At 45.2% G+C, this 10,538-nt stretch overlaps 10 non-coding genes and 18 pseudogenes across 10 annotated transcripts; all 28 read right to left on the bottom strand.

Annotated features, from left to right (window-relative positions):
- Positions 1-2,428: 2,428 nt before the first annotated feature.
- LOC146235917 (5S ribosomal RNA) lies at positions 2,429-2,547 on the bottom strand (annotated as a pseudogene).
- Positions 2,548-2,731: 184 nt separating this feature from the next.
- Positions 2,732-2,850, bottom strand: LOC146235916 (5S ribosomal RNA; annotated as a pseudogene).
- A 172-nt stretch (positions 2,851-3,022) lies between these two features.
- On the bottom strand, positions 3,023-3,141 carry LOC146235915 (5S ribosomal RNA; annotated as a pseudogene).
- A 170-nt stretch (positions 3,142-3,311) lies between these two features.
- Positions 3,312-3,430, bottom strand: LOC146235914 (5S ribosomal RNA). The gene has a single exon (XR_014741347.1). It is a non-coding gene; the product is annotated as a 5S ribosomal RNA (ribosomal RNA).
- Positions 3,431-3,604: 174 nt separating this feature from the next.
- LOC146235913 (5S ribosomal RNA) lies at positions 3,605-3,723 on the bottom strand (annotated as a pseudogene).
- A 170-nt stretch (positions 3,724-3,893) lies between these two features.
- Positions 3,894-4,012, bottom strand: LOC146235912 (5S ribosomal RNA). The gene has a single exon (XR_014741343.1). It is a non-coding gene; the product is annotated as a 5S ribosomal RNA (ribosomal RNA).
- Positions 4,013-4,190: 178 nt separating this feature from the next.
- Positions 4,191-4,299, bottom strand: LOC146235911 (5S ribosomal RNA; annotated as a pseudogene).
- A 172-nt stretch (positions 4,300-4,471) lies between these two features.
- Positions 4,472-4,590, bottom strand: LOC146235910 (5S ribosomal RNA; annotated as a pseudogene).
- A 170-nt stretch (positions 4,591-4,760) lies between these two features.
- Positions 4,761-4,879, bottom strand: LOC146235909 (5S ribosomal RNA). Its single transcript, XR_014741507.1, has one exon. It is a non-coding gene; the product is annotated as a 5S ribosomal RNA (ribosomal RNA).
- A 174-nt stretch (positions 4,880-5,053) lies between these two features.
- Positions 5,054-5,172, bottom strand: LOC146235908 (5S ribosomal RNA; annotated as a pseudogene).
- Positions 5,173-5,342: 170 nt separating this feature from the next.
- Positions 5,343-5,461, bottom strand: LOC146235907 (5S ribosomal RNA). The gene has a single exon (XR_014741513.1). It is a non-coding gene; the product is annotated as a 5S ribosomal RNA (ribosomal RNA).
- A 172-nt stretch (positions 5,462-5,633) lies between these two features.
- LOC146235906 (5S ribosomal RNA) lies at positions 5,634-5,752 on the bottom strand. The gene has a single exon (XR_014741506.1). It is a non-coding gene; the product is annotated as a 5S ribosomal RNA (ribosomal RNA).
- Positions 5,753-5,926: 174 nt separating this feature from the next.
- LOC146235905 (5S ribosomal RNA) lies at positions 5,927-6,045 on the bottom strand (annotated as a pseudogene).
- A 170-nt stretch (positions 6,046-6,215) lies between these two features.
- LOC146235904 (5S ribosomal RNA) lies at positions 6,216-6,334 on the bottom strand (annotated as a pseudogene).
- A 174-nt stretch (positions 6,335-6,508) lies between these two features.
- On the bottom strand, positions 6,509-6,627 carry LOC146235903 (5S ribosomal RNA). Its single transcript, XR_014741391.1, has one exon. It is a non-coding gene; the product is annotated as a 5S ribosomal RNA (ribosomal RNA).
- A 166-nt stretch (positions 6,628-6,793) lies between these two features.
- Positions 6,794-6,912, bottom strand: LOC146235902 (5S ribosomal RNA; annotated as a pseudogene).
- A 170-nt stretch (positions 6,913-7,082) lies between these two features.
- Positions 7,083-7,201, bottom strand: LOC146235901 (5S ribosomal RNA; annotated as a pseudogene).
- Positions 7,202-7,375: 174 nt separating this feature from the next.
- LOC146235900 (5S ribosomal RNA) lies at positions 7,376-7,494 on the bottom strand (annotated as a pseudogene).
- A 170-nt stretch (positions 7,495-7,664) lies between these two features.
- Positions 7,665-7,783, bottom strand: LOC146235899 (5S ribosomal RNA). Its single transcript, XR_014741342.1, has one exon. It is a non-coding gene; the product is annotated as a 5S ribosomal RNA (ribosomal RNA).
- A 178-nt stretch (positions 7,784-7,961) lies between these two features.
- On the bottom strand, positions 7,962-8,070 carry LOC146235898 (5S ribosomal RNA; annotated as a pseudogene).
- Positions 8,071-8,242: 172 nt separating this feature from the next.
- On the bottom strand, positions 8,243-8,361 carry LOC146235897 (5S ribosomal RNA; annotated as a pseudogene).
- Positions 8,362-8,533: 172 nt separating this feature from the next.
- LOC146235896 (5S ribosomal RNA) lies at positions 8,534-8,652 on the bottom strand. Its single transcript, XR_014741505.1, has one exon. It is a non-coding gene; the product is annotated as a 5S ribosomal RNA (ribosomal RNA).
- A 174-nt stretch (positions 8,653-8,826) lies between these two features.
- On the bottom strand, positions 8,827-8,945 carry LOC146235895 (5S ribosomal RNA; annotated as a pseudogene).
- Positions 8,946-9,113: 168 nt separating this feature from the next.
- LOC146235894 (5S ribosomal RNA) lies at positions 9,114-9,232 on the bottom strand (annotated as a pseudogene).
- Positions 9,233-9,398: 166 nt separating this feature from the next.
- Positions 9,399-9,517, bottom strand: LOC146235893 (5S ribosomal RNA). Its single transcript, XR_014741516.1, has one exon. It is a non-coding gene; the product is annotated as a 5S ribosomal RNA (ribosomal RNA).
- Positions 9,518-9,689: 172 nt separating this feature from the next.
- On the bottom strand, positions 9,690-9,808 carry LOC146235892 (5S ribosomal RNA). Its single transcript, XR_014741504.1, has one exon. It is a non-coding gene; the product is annotated as a 5S ribosomal RNA (ribosomal RNA).
- Positions 9,809-9,982: 174 nt separating this feature from the next.
- On the bottom strand, positions 9,983-10,101 carry LOC146235891 (5S ribosomal RNA; annotated as a pseudogene).
- A 168-nt stretch (positions 10,102-10,269) lies between these two features.
- Positions 10,270-10,388, bottom strand: LOC146235890 (5S ribosomal RNA; annotated as a pseudogene).
- Between the last annotated feature and the right edge of the window lie 150 nt (positions 10,389-10,538).

The raw sequence follows: 10,538 nt of genomic DNA, 5'->3' as shown, positions 1-10,538 counted from the left end.
CAGATAGATTCTTGCAATGCAATATTTAACACAACTGTTATTACAGCACTGGTAATAACATATTTTAACTTGTTTTAACTGTCGAAATGGCCATTTACTGTTACAGAGTTATCAACATTGGTGACCTGTCTGGAGTTAGAATTTGACTAAATTTTAGGTATCTGGTCAAAGTGTAGTGCTAGCTAACTAACGCTAAGCTACTTACCATCAACTGGGTGCAATGGAGGGATCGCATCCGGCCTGTTGGAAGCCTCACCACGCACGACACGGTCCACTAATCAGTGTGGAGATATTTTTGTTAATTTAGCAGTTATTTAGTAATTTGGTTGTACGGCATTCTTTAAAAAAGGGTTACTAACCATCTCCTGTTTGACTATCCAGCCTATCTGCCGCTTCTCGAAGTAGAGTTGAAATATTTCTCGCCATCTTCTTGGGAAACTTACCGCTGAAATATGCAGCAGCTAATGGCGAAACAATATCTATCAAAATCAAATGAAAGATGGCGCTACAATAAACGGTTTGTTAACCCCTTTTGTTACCGACCGCGCGCTCTTTGCTGCTACTTGATTGACAGCTCAGGTCTGACGGTTTGCTCTCAAGTGTCCAATCACAGTGCTCCAAGAGTAAAACATTGCAGTCCAATAAGGACAGGTCTGTGCAACTGGTTATGTCCCGCCTCTTTACATTTAAAATGAAATGCGCATTTCATTTTAAATGTAAAGAGGCGGGACATAGGCCTAAGCCATTTGATAGAACTGTCCTCATGGAACTGCAGTGTTTTAGGCTTTATAAAACACAGTTTGTTCCTGAACATGTTTAAATGGCCCTAAAACGTAACTTGTAATGGTTTATGACTGGTGTGGAGCTGTGTAGAACGGTGCTGGTACAACCAAAACACACACACTTCTCTGACCCTCTACCTGCTCATGCGCTTGCTTCAATGAACGTGACTGAGAACAGGCCACATGTTAACATGAACATATCTGGTTCAATCGTTTTCAAAGTGGACCATTTGCGTTTCAATAAGATTGAATATGTCTGCTCCTTGATTGACAGCTCAGGTCTGACAGTTTGCTATCAAACACAGTGTCCAATCACAGTGCTCCAAGAGTAAAACATTGCAGTCCAATAAGGACAGGTCTGTGCAACTGCTTATGTCCCGCCTCTTTACATTTAAAATGAAATGCGCATTTCATTTTAAATGTAAAGAGGCGGGACTTTGATAAAACTGCTTATGTCCCGCCTCTTTACATTTAAAATGAAATGCGCATTTCATTTTAAATGTAAAGAGGCGGGACTTTGATAAAACTGCTTATGTCCCGCCTCTTTACATTTAAAATGAAATGCGCATTTCATTTTAAATGTAAAGAGGCGGGACACAAGCCATTTGATAGAACTGTCCTCAAGGAACTGCAGTGTTTTAGGCTTTATAAAACACAGTTTTTTCCTGAACATGTTTAAATGGCCCTAAAACGTAACTTGTAATGGTTTATGACTGGTGTGGAGCTGTGTAGAACGGTGCTGGCACAACCAAGACGCACACACTTCTCTGACCCTCTACCTGATCATGGCTTGCTTCAATGAACGTGACTGAGGACAGGCCACATGTTAACAAGAACATATCTGGTTCAATCGTTTTCAAAGTGGACCATTTGCGTTTCAATAAGATTGAATATGTCTTGATTGACAGCTCAGGTCTGACAGTTTGCTATCAAACACAGTGTCCAATCACAGTGCTCCAAGAGTAAAACATTGCAGTCCAATAAGGACAGGTCTGTACAACTGCTTATGTCCCGCCTCTTTACATTTAAAATGAAATGCGCATTTCATTTTAAATGTAAACCCGCCTCTTTACATTTAAAATGAAATGCACATTTCATTTTAAATGTAAAGAGGCGGGACTTTGATAAAACTGCTTATGTCCCGCCTCTTTTCAAAGGAAAAGAAATGCTTATTTCATTTTTAATGAAAAGAGGCGGGACATAAGCCATTTGATAGAACTGTCCTCATGTTTTTTCCTGAAAATGTTTAAATGGCCCTAAAACGTAACCTGTAATGGTTTATGCCTGGTGTGGAGCTGTAGAACGGTGCTGGCAGCCTGGCACAACCAAAACGCACACACTTCTCTGACCCTCTACCTGATCATGCGCTTGCTTCAATAAACGTGACTGTGAACAGGCCACATGTTAACAATAACATCACTTAAGAGATTTCTATTTATTTATTTAAGTATTTATTTATTTAAGTATTTATTTATTTAAGTATTTATTTATTTATGTATTTATTTATTTATGTATTTAATTTTGGCACATTTAGTCCTCCATACTCTCTCTCTCTCGTGTCAAAATGAAAACAGCTTCCAGCCCCTTTCATGAAGGACTACTTGTGCATATTGCAACATTTCAGTTTCTAAGTGAATGAGCAAAAGAGCATACAGCACCTGGTATTCCCAGGCGGTCTCCCATTCAATTACTAACCAGGCCCGACCCTGCTTAGCTTCCGAAATAAGACGAGATCGGGCGTTGCCAGGCTGGTGTGGCCGTACGAAATAAGTTGACAACCATAGGCTACTTATCCATATACAGATTTGGCAATTGACAATGCAAGGTGGTCTCTCTCTCTCTCTCTCTCTCTCTCTCTCGTGTCAAAATGAAAACTTCTTCCAGCCCCTTTCATGAAGGACTACTTGTGCATATTGCAAGATTTCAGTTTCTAAGTGAATGAGCAAAAGAGCATACAGCACTTGGTATTCCCAGGCGGTCTCCCATCCAAGTACTAACCAGGCCCGACCCTGCTTAGCTTCCGAGATGAGACGAGATCGGGCGTTGCCAGGCTGGTGTGGCCGTACAAAATAAGTTGACAACCATAGGCTACTTATCCATATACAGATTTGGCAATTGACAATGCAAGGTGGTCTCTCTCTCTCTCTCTCGTGTCAAAATGAAAACAGCTTCCAGCCCCTTTCATGAAGGACTACTTGTGTAAATTGCAAGAGTTCAGTTTCTAAGTGAATGAGCAAAAGAGCATACAGCACCTGGTATTCCCAGGCGGTCTCCCATCCAAGTACTAACCAGGCCCGACCCTGCTTAGCTTCCGAGATCAGACGAGATCGGGCTTTGCCAGGCTGGTGTGGCCGTACGAAATAAGTTGACAACCATAGGCTACTTATCCATATACAGATTTGGCAATTGACAATGCAAGGTGGTCTCTCTCTCTCTCTCGTGTCAAAATGAAAACAGCTTCCAGCCCCTTTCATGAAGGACTACTTGTGCATATTGCAACATTTCAGTTTCTAAGTGAATGAGCAAAAGAGCATACAGCACCTGGTATTCCCAGGCGGTCTCCCATCCAAGTACTAACCAGGCCCAACCCTGCTTAGCTTCCGAGATCAGACGAGATCGGGCGTTGCCAGGCTGGTTTGGCCGTACGAAATAAGTTGACAACCATAGGCTACTTATCCATATACAGATTTGGCATTTGACAATGCAAGGTGGTCTCTCTCTCTCTCTCTCTCGTGTCAAAATGAAAACAGCTTCCAGCCCCTTTCATGAAGGACTACTTGTGCATATTGCAACATTTCAGTTTCTAAGTGAATGAGCAAAAGAGCATACAGCACCTGGTATTCCCAGGCGGTCTCCCATCCAAGTACTAACCAGGCCCGACCCTGCTTAGCTTCCGAGATCAGACGAGATCGGGCATTGCCAGGCTGGTGTGGCCGTGCGAAATAAGTTGACAACCATAGGCTACTTATCCATATACAGATTTGGCAATTGACAATGCAAGGTGGTCTCTCTCTCTCTCTCGTGTCAAAATGAAAACAGCTTCCAGCCCCTTTCATGAAGGACTACTTGTGCATATTGCAACATTTCAGTTTCTAAGTGAATGAGCAAAAGAGCATACAGCACCTGGTATTCCCAGGCGGTCTCCCATCCAAGTACTAACCAGGCCCTACCCTGCTTAGCTTCCGAGATCAGACGAGATCGGGCGTTGCCAGGCTGGTTTGGCCGTACGAAATAAGTTGACAACCATAGGCTACTTATCCATATACAGATTTGGCATTTGACAATGCAAGGTGGTCTCTCTCTCTCTCTCTCTCTCTCGTGTCAAAATGAAAACTGCTTCCAGCCCCTTTCATGAAGGACTACTTGTGCATATTGCAACATTTCAGTTTCTAAGTGAATGAGCAAAAGAGCATACAGCACCTGGTACTCCCAGGCGGTCTCCCATCCAAGTACTAACCAGGCCCGACCCTGCTTAGCTTCCGAGATCAGGCATTGCCAGGCTGGTGTGGCCGTACGAAATAAGTTGACAACCATAGGCTACTTATCCATATACAGATTTGGCAATTGACAATGCAAGGTGGTCTCTCTCTCTCTCTCTCGTGTCAAAATGAAAACAGCTTCCAGCCCCTTTCATGAAGGACTACTTGTGCATATTGCAACATTTCAGTTTCTAAGTGAATGAGCAAAAGAGCATACAGCACCTGGTATTCCCATGCGGTCTCCCATCCAAGTACTAACCAGGCCCGACCCTGCTTAGTTTCCTAGATCAGACGAGATCGGGCATTGCCAGGCTGGTGTGGCCGTACGAAATACGTTGACAACCATAGGCTACTTATCCATATACAGATTTGGCATTTGACAATGCAAGGTGGTCTCTCTCTCTCTCTCGTGTCAAAATGAAAACAGCTTCCAGCCCCTTTCATGAAGGACTACTTGTGCATATTGCAACATTTCAGTTTCTAAGTGAATGAGCAAAAGAGCATACAGCACCTGGTATTCCCAGGCGGTCTCCCATCCAAGTACTAACCAGGCCCGACCCTGCTTAGCTTCCGAGATCAGACGAGATCGGGCGTTGCCAGGCTGGTTTGGCCATACGAAATAAGTTGACAACCATAGGCTACTTATCCATATACAGATTTGGCATTTGACAATGCAAGGTGGTCTCTCTCTCTCTTTCTCTTGTGTCAAAATGAAAACAGCTTCCAGCCCCTTTCATGAGGGACTACTTGTGCATATTGCAACATTTCAGTTTCTAAGTGAATGAGCAAAAGAGCATACAGCACCTGGTATTCCCAGGCGGTCTCCCATCCAAGTACTAACCAGGCCCGACCCTGCTTTGTTTCCGAGATCGGACAAGATCGGGCGTTGCCAGGCTGGTATGGCCGTACGAAATAAGTTGACAACCATAGGCTACTTATCCATATACAGATTTGGCAATTGACAATGCAAGGTGGTCTCTCTCTCTCTCTCGTGTCAAAATGAAAACAGCTTCCAGCCCCTTTCATGAAGGACTACTTGTGTATATTGCAAGATTTCAGTTTCTAAGTGAATGAGCAAAAGAGCATACAGCACCTGGTATTCCCAGGCGGTCTCCCATCCAAGTACTAACCAGGCCCGACCCTGCTTAGTTTCCGAGATCAGACGAGATCGGGCATTGCCAGGCTGGTGTGGCCGTACGAAATATGTTGACAACCATAGGCTACTTATCCATATACAGATTTGGCATTTGACAATGCAAGGTGGTCTCTCTCTCTCTCTCTCGTGTCAAAATGAAAACAGCTTCCAGCCCCTTTCATGAAGGACTACTTGTGCATATTGCAACATTTCAGTTTCTAAGTGAATGAGCAAAAGAGCATACAGCACCTGGTATTCCCAGGCGGTCTCCCATCCAAGTACTAACCAGGCCCGACCCTGCTTAGCTTCCGAGATCAGACGAGATCGGGCGTTGCCAGGCTGGTTTGGCCATACGAAATAAGTTGACAACCATAGGCTACTTATCCATATACAGATTTGGCATTTGACAATGCAAGGTGGTCTCTCTCTCTCTTTCTCTTGTGTCAAAATGAAAACAGCTTCCAGCCCCTTTCATGAGGGACTACTTGTGCATATTGCAACATTTCAGTTTCTAAGTGAATGAGCAAAAGAGCATACAGCACCTGGTATTCCCAGGCGGTCTCCCATCCAAGTACTAACCAGGCCCGACCCTGCTTTGTTTCCGAGATCAGACAAGATCGGGCGTTGCCAGGCTGGTATGGCCGTACGAAATAAGTTGACAACCATAGGCTACTTATCCATATACAGATTTGGCAATTGACAATGCAAGGTGGTCTCTCTCTCTCTCTCGTGTCAAAATGAAAACAGCTTCCAGCCCCTTTCATGAAGGACTACTTGTGTATATTGCAAGATTTCAGTTTCTAAGTGAATGAGCAAAAGAGCATACAGCACCTGGTATTCCCAGGCGGTCTCCCATCCAAGTACTAACCAGGCCTGACCCTGCTTAGCTTCCGAGATCAGACGAGATCAGGCGTTGCCAGGCTGGTTTGGCCGTACGAAATAAGTTGACAACCATAGGCTACTTATCCATATACAGATTTGGCATTTGACAATGCAAGGTGGTCTCTCTCTCTCTCTCTCTCGTGTCAAAATGAAAACAGCTTCCAGCCCCATTCATGAAGGACTACTTGTGCATATTGCAAGATTTCAGTTTCTAAGTGAATGAGCAAAAGAGCATACAGCACCTGGTATTCCCAGGCGGTCTCCCATCCAAGTACTAACCAGGCCCGACCCTGCTTAGCTTCCGAGATCAGACGAGATCGGGCGTTGCCAGGCTGGTGTGGCCGTACGAAGTAAGTTGACAACCATAGGCTACTTATCCATATACAGATTTGGCAATTGACAATGCAAGGTGGTCTCTCTCTCTCGTGTCAAAATGAAAACAGCTTCCAGCCCCTTTCATGAAGGACTACTTGTGCATATTGCAAGATTTCAGTTTCTAAGTGAATGAGCAAAAGAGCATACAGCACCTGGTATTCCCAGGCGGTCTCCCATCCAAGTACTAACCAGGCCCGACCCTGCTTAGCTTCCGAGATCAGACGAGATCGGGCTTTGCCAGGCTGGTGTGGCCGTACGAAATAAGTTGACAACCATAGGCTACTTATCCATATACAGATTTGGCAATTGACAATGCAAGGTGGTCTCTCTCTCTCTCTCGTGTCAAAATGAAAACAGCTTCCAGCCCCTTTCATGAAGGACTACTTGTGCATATTGCAACATTTCAGTTTCTAAGTGAATGAGCAAAAGAGCATACAGCACCTGGTATTCCCAGGCGGTCTCCCATCCAAGTACTAACCAGGCCTGACCCTGCTTAGCTTCCGAGATCAGACGAGATCGGGCGTTGCCAGGCTGGTTTGGCCGTACGAAATAAGTTGACAACCATAGGCTACTTATCCATATACAGATTTGGCATTTGACAATGCAAGCTGGTCTCTCTCTCTCTCTCTCTCGTGTCAAAATGAAAACAGCTTCCAGCCCCTTTCATGAAGGACTACTTGTGCATATTGCAACATTTCAGTTTCTAAGTGAATGAGCAAAAGAGCATACAGCACCTGGTATTCCCAGGCGGTCTCCCATCCAAGTACTAACCAGGCCCGACCCTGCTTAGCTTCCGAGATCAGACGAGATCGGGCATTGCCAGGCTGGTGTGGCCGTGCGAAATAAGTTGACAACCATAGGCTACTTATCCATATACAGATTTGGCAATTGACAATGCAAGGTGGTCTCTCTCTCTCTCTCGTGTCAAAATGAAAACAGCTTCCAGCCCCTTTCATGAAGGACTACTTGTGCATATTGCAACATTTCAGTTTCTAAGTGAATGAGCAAAAGAGCATACAGCACCTGGTATTCCCAGGCGGTCTCCCATCCAAGTACTAACCAGGCCCTACCCTGCTTAGCTTCCGAGATCAGACGAGATCGGGCGTTGCCAGGCTGGTTTGGCCGTACGAAATAAGTTGACAACCATAGGCTACTTATCCATATACAGATTTGGCATTTGACAATGCAAGGTGGTCTCTCTCTCTCTCTCTCTCTCTCGTGTCAAAATGAAAACTGCTTCCAGCCCCTTTCATGAAGGACTACTTGTGCATATTGCAACATTTCAGTTTCTAAGTGAATGAGCAAAAGAGCATACAGCACCTGGTACTCCCAGGCGGTCTCCCATCCAAGTACTAACCAGGCCCGACCCTGCTTAGCTTCCGAGATCAGGCATTGCCAGGCTGGTGTGGCCGTACGAAATAAGTTGACAACCATAGGCTACTTATCCATATACAGATTTGGCAATTGACAATGCAAGGTGGTCTCTCTCTCTCTCTCTCGTGTCAAAATGAAAACAGCTTCCAGCCCCTTTCATGAAGGACTACTTGTGCATATTGCAACATTTCAGTTTCTAAGTGAATGAGCAAAAGAGCATACAGCACCTGGTATTCCCATGCGGTCTCCCATCCAAGTACTAACCAGGCCCGACCCTGCTTAGTTTCCTAGATCAGACGAGATCGGGCATTGCCAGGCTGGTGTGGCCGTACGAAATACGTTGACAACCATAGGCTACTTATCCATATACAGATTTGGCATTTGACAATGCAAGGTGGTCTCTCTCTCTCTCTCTCGTGTCAAAATGAAAACAGCTTCCAGCCCCTTTCATGAAGGACTACTTGTGCATATTGCAACATTTCAGTTTCTAAGTGAATGAGCAAAAGAGCATACAGCACCTGGTATTCCCAGGCGGTCTCCCATCCAAGTACTAACCAGGCCCGACCCTGCTTAGCTTCCGAGATCAGACGAGATCGGGCGTTGCCAGGCTGGTTTGGCCATACGAAATAAGTTGACAACCATAGGCTACTTATCCATATACAGATTTGGCATTTGACAATGCAAGGTGGTCTCTCTCTCTCTTTCTCTTGTGTCAAAATGAAAACAGCTTCCAGCCCCTTTCATGAGGGACTACTTGTGCATATTGCAACATTTCAGTTTCTAAGTGAATGAGCAAAAGAGCATACAGCACCTGGTATTCCCAGGCGGTCTCCCATCCAAGTACTAACCAGGCCCGACCCTGCTTTGTTTCCGAGATCAGACAAGATCGGGCGTTGCCAGGCTGGTATGGCCGTACGAAATAAGTTGACAACCATAGGCTACTTATCCATATACAGATTTGGCAATTGACAATGCAAGGTGGTCTCTCTCTCTCTCGTGTCAAAATGAAAACAGCTTCCAGCCCCTTTCATGAAGGACTACTTGTGTATATTGCAAGATTTCAGTTTCTAAGTGAATGAGCAAAAGAGCATACAGCACCTGGTATTCCCAGGCGGTCTCCCATCCAAGTACTAACCAGGCCTGACCCTGCTTAGCTTCCGAGATCAGACGAGATCAGGCGTTGCCAGGCTGGTTTGGCCGTACGAAATAAGTTGACAACCATAGGCTACTTATCCATATACAGATTTGGCATTTGACAATGCAAGGTGGTCTCTCTCTCTCGTGTCAAAATGAAAACAGCTTCCAGCCCCATTCATGAAGGACTACTTGTGCATATTGCAAGATTTCAGTTTCTAAGTGAATGAGCAAAAGAGCATACAGCACCTGGTATTCCCATGCGGTCTCCCATCCAAGTACTAACCAGGCCCGACCCTGCTTAGTTTCCGAGATCAGACGAGATCGGGCATTGCCAGGCTGGTGTGGCCGTACGAAATATGTTGACAACCATAGGCTACTTATCCATATACAGATTTGGCATTTGACAATGCAAGGTGGTCTCTCTCTCTCTCTCTCGTGTCAAAATGAAAACAGCTTCCAGCCCCTTTCATGAAGGACTACTTGTGCATATTGCAACATTTCAGTTTCTAAGTGAATGAGCAAAAGAGCATACAGCACCTGGTATTCCCAGGCGGTCTCCCATCCAAGTACTAACCAGGCCCGACCCTGCTTAGCTTCCGAGATCAGACGAGATCGGGCGTTGCCAGGCTGGTTTGGCCATACGAAATAAGTTGACAACCATAGGCTACTTATCCATATACAGATTTGGCATTTGACAATGCAAGGTGGTCTCTCTCTCTCTTTCTCTTGTGTCAAAATGAAAACAGCTTCCAGCCCCTTTCATGAGGGACTACTTGTGCATATTGCAACATTTCAGTTTCTAAGTGAATGAGCAAAAGAGCATACAGCACCTGGTATTCCCAGGCGGTCTCCCATCCAAGTACTAACCAGGCCCGACCCTGCTTTGTTTCCGAGATCAGACAAGATCGGGCGTTGCCAGGCTGGTATGGCCGTACGAAATAAGTTGACAACCATAGGCTACTTATCCATATACAGATTTGGCAATTGACAATGCAAGGTGGTCTCTCTCTCTCTCGTGTCAAAATGAAAACAGCTTCCAGCCCCTTTCATGAAGGACTACTTGTGTATATTGCAAGATTTCAGTTTCTAAGTGAATGAGCAAAAGAGCATACAGCACCTGGTATTCCCAGGCGGTCTCCCATCCAAGTACTAACCAGGCCTGACCCTGCTTAGCTTCCGAGATCAGACGAGATCAGGCGTTGCCAGGCTGGTTTGGCCGTACGAAATAAGTTGACAACCATAGGCTACTTATCCATATACAGATTTGGCATTTGACAATGCAAGGTGGTCTCTCTCTCTCTCTCTCTCGTGTCAAAATGAAAACAGCTTCCAGCCCCATTCATGAAGGACTACTTGTGCATATTGCAAGATTTC

This window comes from Hypomesus nipponensis, chromosome 22 (genome assembly GCF_054491055.1).
Source record: "Hypomesus nipponensis isolate SF chromosome 22, ASM5449105v1, whole genome shotgun sequence".
In the NCBI taxonomy this organism is placed as follows: domain Eukaryota; kingdom Metazoa; phylum Chordata; class Actinopteri; order Osmeriformes; family Osmeridae; genus Hypomesus; species Hypomesus nipponensis.
Note: the sequence above shows the minus strand (reverse complement) of the source record. Positions and strands in the feature narration are given on the sequence as shown.